At 42.9% G+C, this 6,493-nt stretch overlaps 1 pseudogene; it reads left to right on the top strand.

The window, feature by feature from the left end:
- The first annotated feature begins 1,139 nt into the window (after window positions 1-1,139).
- Window positions 1,140-6,493, top strand: part of LOC109080700 — a 28,493-nt pseudogene continuing 23,139 nt past the window's right edge.

Raw genomic sequence — 6,493 nt, forward strand, 5'->3', positions numbered from 1 at the left:
GTTTTAAATCTTATTTAACCTCAGAATGATCTCGAAGTAAGTCTGATGTTGTGGTGTATGTGCTTTAAAATGTAATTATTATAATCTTAATTCAAGGGGTAAAGGATTGTGAAAGTGACAGTATCAGTGTTGATGTTCTACTGTGAGGTTAACCCTGCTTTACATGTTTGAAAATGATTAACAGTTCAAAACATTATACATTTAGAAAAGTACTCAAAACGTAATCAAATGTAACCTGTTACATTACTTTAATAAAATCATTGAAATATTTACACTACTTATTACATTGTAGATAGGGTAACTAGTAATCTGTAACCTATTAGATTTCCAAAAAGATTTAATTTCAAAAACAGTATCATAGCTACTAAACTATTTCTTGTTATGATTTTGATTTTTATTAACATCTGACAGACGTCTGTAAGATGTCAGTTTTACATGCATTCTAAATGTAAAGACATCTTGAAGACATCTAATAGATGCCTATTTGACATCTGACAGGAAACGTCCTATAGACGTATCGCAGATGAGCAAACACTCTAAAACATACGTCTTGCAGATGTTAATGCAGACGTCAAATAGACATCTCCGTGATGTATGTGTGCTATCAGGGAACACCGGTGACGGTGGGCCGATGCATATCTCCCTGATAACACACGTACATCACGGAGACGTCTATTTGACATCTGCAAGACGTATTTTTAGAGTGTTTGCTCATCTGCGATACGTCTAAAGGACATTCAGATTTTTTCAGAATTTATGTAAAATTGACATCTTACAGACATCTGTCAGATGTTTGTACATAGCAGATGCGTTCCAGATCAAGTGATCTTTAACAGCTGTACCTGTGCTCTCTGGGCTGTTGCTCTGATACAATCATTGTGCATTAAAATGAGAGGCTACACAGTATATACAATGTGTGAGTATAGCTCTCTTACACTACAGAATGAAAAACATCAATTTCACCTTAGATGTAGCCTATAGGTTGTTGAAATATATTTTGTTTGTAGACAGATAAAGTGTTTATTCTGGTCAAAATAAACCTAAGTTGTTACAATACCCAACACACTGAAAGAAAACATCAAGAGACAAAACACAATTTGCATATAAAATGTATTTTGTATCATTTAGAAAAGCAATCTCGTTGGCTGTCTCTCTCTCGAGCGTCTGGAGGTCCGTGTCCGCCGCGGCGCTCCGTACAGGAGCACAGACCGAATGAACGGAACCCGCGGGTGTCTGCGGCGCTGCTCGGTAATCAACCGCACCGGCTCGAGCTCGTTTATTATATCGAGGGTAAGTCTGATTAAATACGCAAGGAATTATGATCGTGTCGATGTCTGCAGTGTGAGCTCCAGCACATCATCAGGCTGCTGTCTGGCGCTGCGTGCGTCATGATTTCTCTCGCGCTGCGTCGCTGTGACTCCGGATCCGACGCGAGGACGCGTGCAGATGTTCGGCGGAGGATCACTGCAGCGGCTCGAGCTGGACGACATTGTAGTCTCCTGTCAAATGTGCATGCTTGGCTTATTTCCCCAGACGAGCTGCTGTTGGATGTTTCCAGGGACAGAATGATCTGACTCTGATTCTTCCTCCTGCCTCATCATCATCTCTCACAGAAGAGCTGGACAATACAGTCCATTTACAAACGGAGCTCCTCAGGCCTGGACAAGTCATGGAAACTAATGCAGTCTCAAAATGGGAATTTGTATAGGGAATTTTTCTTGTGTAAAATAGATTAAAAAAAAAAATTAAATAAAATGATTTGGAAAAAAAAGAAAGATACTTAACTGGTCAAAGCTGCATGAACTGCTATCAAGGTGTGATGTTTCCCGCCAGTCGCTGATATTATTTGAATGAATCTGTATTTATTCTCTGTAATTCACTTCTTTAACACGATGATGTTATGAAGCATCATTGATCCCAGAGGGAGCAATTTAAATTAAAAACTGCAGCATTGTTTTGGAAGAGAAAAAAGTCCCTTAAGAAAAGTCTAGTCATGTAAATAAATTGTGCTTATTGAGAGAGAGAGAGAGAGAGAGAGAGAGAGAGAGAGAGAGAGCAGATATTGTTTTATGGTGATAGTTCATAAAGTCAGACTTTAATGGGCACAAACGTTCTTTCCTAAACCTCAAATGCAGGCTGAGTCTGTGGCATGTCCACCCCGGAGCCCTCGTTAGGAGGCACGCCCTGTCCGGGGCCCTCGCCTGGTCCGGGCCCGTCTCCAGGGGCCGTGCTGGGGTCCGGACTGTCCCCTGGGTCCTCACACAGCATGATGGGCCCCAGTCCTGGACCAGCCACTTCCACAGGACTCTCCTTTCCTCCGCAAGCGTCTGCGGGGTACAGCCAGGAGAGTCTGCACCAGATGCACAAGGTGGAGGTCTACACCAACCTAAAACACTACAGAAGAACTCATATCTCTATTAATGTCTTTCTTTGTCCTAAAGCCGGTGGAGGAGAACCTTTCAGAAGACGCTCGCTTCAGTCAGATGAAGGTGGTTCCGATGAGGGCCGGTCACAGTGGGATGACCCGTCCAGGGAGCCCGATGGACCAGCACTCGCAAGGTCACGCACCTCATGCTCCTCACCAGCAGCAGACTACATTTATTTATCTTATATGTACTAAGCTTCTGAGCTATGCTTTGATGCAAACTCCCAACTTTTCCCTTTTCTATTAAAATGTGCTTTTAACCTTGGACTGTTTATTTTTGTTATTTGTCTTTATATTTAACAGCAATCCAGATGTTTTTAATATTACAAAACACATTCTCATGTTAGCAGACAATTCCTCCACAAATATAAAATATCATAGTAAAATATTATCAAAATATTCATCTGATGGAGGTGACGAAATGATGGATTTGTAGTTATTGTAGTTTAATCTAATGCATTGAATCAATCAATTAATGTATTAAAACAAAAACAACAAACAACAGTGAGAATGTTATTTTTTTATAAAACTTTTATAAAGATTCACATTTAAGCATTTTGATATATCCTTGGAACACAAATGATCTATTTTCTCTGATCTCAGAACAGTCTGTCTGCTGTGCATCTGCTATGATAACACGGTAACTTTTAAAAACAGTTATATGAACAAATAAAACAATTAGTTGTTTCCTTTATCCATTTACATTCACCAGGATCTTAATATTCACATTTAAACATCTTAACAAATGATCCAGAAATGATCAGAATACAAACAAACTCTGATCTTAATATTCACATTTAAACATCTTAACAAATGATCCAGAAATGATCAGAATACAAACAAACTCTTTGACAAACAAAAAAAGCAATATCTGCTGTATATGTAGAATTTATACATTATTAGAAAAACCAAACCCTCTGTGTTACATCCCAAACGAAACGATGTGTTACTGCTGTGTGTCTCCTCCTGCAGGATACCTGTCTCCGCTGGGCTCTTCAGAGCACGTGTCCAGTCCTGTGTCCGCCAGCGGGCCTCCGTCCGGTCCTCTCCTGTCCACCCCTGGCTCCAGCTCTGCCTCGCTGGACGGTGTGGACGTCCAGACCCTCCCGCAGCAGAACCGTCTGGGAAGCCAAAGCGCGGCCCCGGGCTCCAGCAGCTCCTCCGCTCCGACGCCCTTCAACCAGAGCCAGCTGCACCAGCTGCGGGCGCAGATCATGGCGTATAAGATGCTGGCGCGCGGGCAGCCGCTCCCAGAACACCTGCAGATGGCGGTGCAGGGCAAGCGGCCCATGCCGGGGATGCCCCAGGGACCGTCTCTGACCAGCCTGCCGCCCGGCGGAGGAGGGAGCGCCGGCTTCAGCCGAGGACATGGTGAGCAGATCTGACTCTCCTAACCCCCCCCCCCCACACACACACACACACACACACACACACACACAGATCTCAGTCACTGATGATGCGATTACTCATCTGCTCACGAGGTACGTACTGTAATGTTTCACTGGTTACGGAGTGCAGGTTTGGGCAAAATTCAGAATTTAGTTATTTGATTTAATGTGAATTGAATTAAATTGGTCCTGTAGGAGGTTGAACTGAGTTGACAGGAAGATGAACTGACTGAATTGCAGTCGCACAGCTGAGAAATGTCATTAATCCAATGTAAATTTTGTGACATTGTTTAATATTGACACCATTGATTTCCTATTAGTGGCTTTTCAAGTATTGATTATTAATATCATTATTAAAAGGGTGGTTGCTTTTTTTCTAGACTTGATTGTGTTTATGGGGTACAGTGTAATGTTTAAAAAAAAAACGCCTTATTTTTCATATATTTTACCTTTATTCTACGCCGCTGTTGACTTCCTGTTTCTGTGATGCCACTCCCTCTTAAATACACAATGGGCTTAGGTCAGTTAGCTGGCTCAGTGTATTGTGATTCGTTAACCGCGTATTGCACTTTGTCCGGAAACCTCACGTCCCTCACCATTACGGGCAATAGTTGCATGTGCTCCGGTGGAAAAGCCACGCAACATAGCCTCATCCCCTTTGTTTCCGGGGGCGGGGTTTTTGTTATTTGCAGGGTTTGTGATGTCACCAACCTGGAAAGTAGCTCATTGTAGTCCCTACCGATCATAATTGTAGGCATTAAACAGACTTTTCTTTAAAAGACAAGATCTCCTTCCCATGTAACTTTCAGTGCCATAACATTACAGATAGTGTTTATGCTCTAAACAGCTACATTACACACTCACTAAAGTTAAAAAAGAAATCGCAATCAACCACCCCTTTAATTCTTAAAATACTCCAATGAAATGTATCATTAAAAACTGTATAGTTTTTCAATTTTTTATTTAATTTAATTTCTAGGTTCTTAAAGTCACAATTCAAATTCTGTGTGTAACTGCTCCTAATTCAGATTTGTCTCTGAATGCTGGAGTGGAAGTGTGCTGAACATTCAGCGGCGCTGCGCTCGTCTGTGGTGACTTTAGTAAAGGGTTAGTTTGTGCTGGTTGCTCCGCAGGGATGGTGGGACCCAACATGCCTCCTCCTGGACCTTCTGGAGTCCCGGCTGGTGTTCAGGGCCAGAACCACAACGGGCCTCCGAAACCATGGCCTGAAGGTGAGAGCGCATCCGTGCAGCAAGCAATGGCTGAACATCTTCAGGTGAAGCAGTCTGTGATGATGTGTGTCCGTGTGGCAGGTCCTCTGGTCAACGCGGCGACTCCCTCCAACGCTCCTCAGAAGCTGATGCCGCCGCAGCCCACCGGACGTCCCTCTCCCGCACCACCGTCTGTGCGCGCCCCCCCCCCGCGTCTCCGGTCATGCCGCCGCAGACCCAGTCTCCGGGACACCTGGCCCATCCGTCTCAACCCGCCACCATGGTGCCGCTGCACCAGAAGCAGAACCGCATCACGCCGGTTCAGAAGCCCTGCGGTCTGGACCCGGTGGAGATCCTGCAGGAGAGAGAGTACCGGTGAGCCCTGACCCTGACAGAACCACAGGCAGAGAACAAACAAACACTGCCACCGCTGTTCATTAAACCAGCCTCCTATAAACTAAAAGAAACAACGCTTTTTCAGGCTTCTAGTGAACCTGCACTGAAGTGATTTACTCGCTTATCTAACTTAACTCTTTCCACACCAAACACGGATTTTTCCGTGTTTCCGTGTTCTTGCTGTTATACGCTAGGGGGCGCTATTACACATCTCCTGAATGAGTGCAGAATCTCCCAATCAAAAACACACGCTAGGACAATGCAGACACCAGTGATCTCATATGTAAGCATATTCATGTGAAAAATAATGCAATCATCAACACTAAACAGCATGTTAGGGGTGTGCCCGAAGCCGAATACCTTATTCGGAAAGGCACGGATAATGGCTTCAAAAACAAATAACAGTTAACGAACAGTTCTGCCCGAATATTCGGCTGAGGCTGCAGCACAGTCTGGTGTTTGCTAGATTCACAGGTGATGCAGGGGATCAGCGCAATATTTTACACAGACCTCTAAATTCACTCAGTGAGTGTGTGAAGTGAATGAACGTGAATTAAAAACAAATCATACACACGTGCATCTCTCAGAAATCAGAGCTTGGCAAGAGCAGGCCTAATATTACCGAAAATATTACATTATACACGTTCTATTATTTGTGTAATATAAAAGGCAATGATTTAAACCTTATAGGCACCGATATGATGCACGAATGAATAATCAGCGCGATTGCCCTATGAACAGCCGCGTTGCCATCTCCATCTCTCAAAAACCAAACCAGCTCTCTGTCAAGAGTATAGGCTAATAATCAACTTAAATACAGATACATTTTCTTCTAGGTCTACATGTTTGCTTCTTAACTTTTGCTGGTTTGTGTGGCACATGCACATTTGTTTAGTGAAGTTCAAAAAAGACTTGTTTAAATAGTTCTGCATAATGAAATGTTAGCCTTCAATTAATTCATTCACTAAATGTTTGTCATGAAATCTTCCTACTTGTATGATAAATGTATTTTAGAAATTATTAATTTTATATTTTAGAACACTGAATAGGAAGATACAAATACAGATACAAAT

The sequence above is a fragment of the Cyprinus carpio genome, chromosome B6, assembly GCF_018340385.1.
Source record: "Cyprinus carpio isolate SPL01 chromosome B6, ASM1834038v1, whole genome shotgun sequence".
NCBI classification, from domain to species: domain Eukaryota; kingdom Metazoa; phylum Chordata; class Actinopteri; order Cypriniformes; family Cyprinidae; genus Cyprinus; species Cyprinus carpio.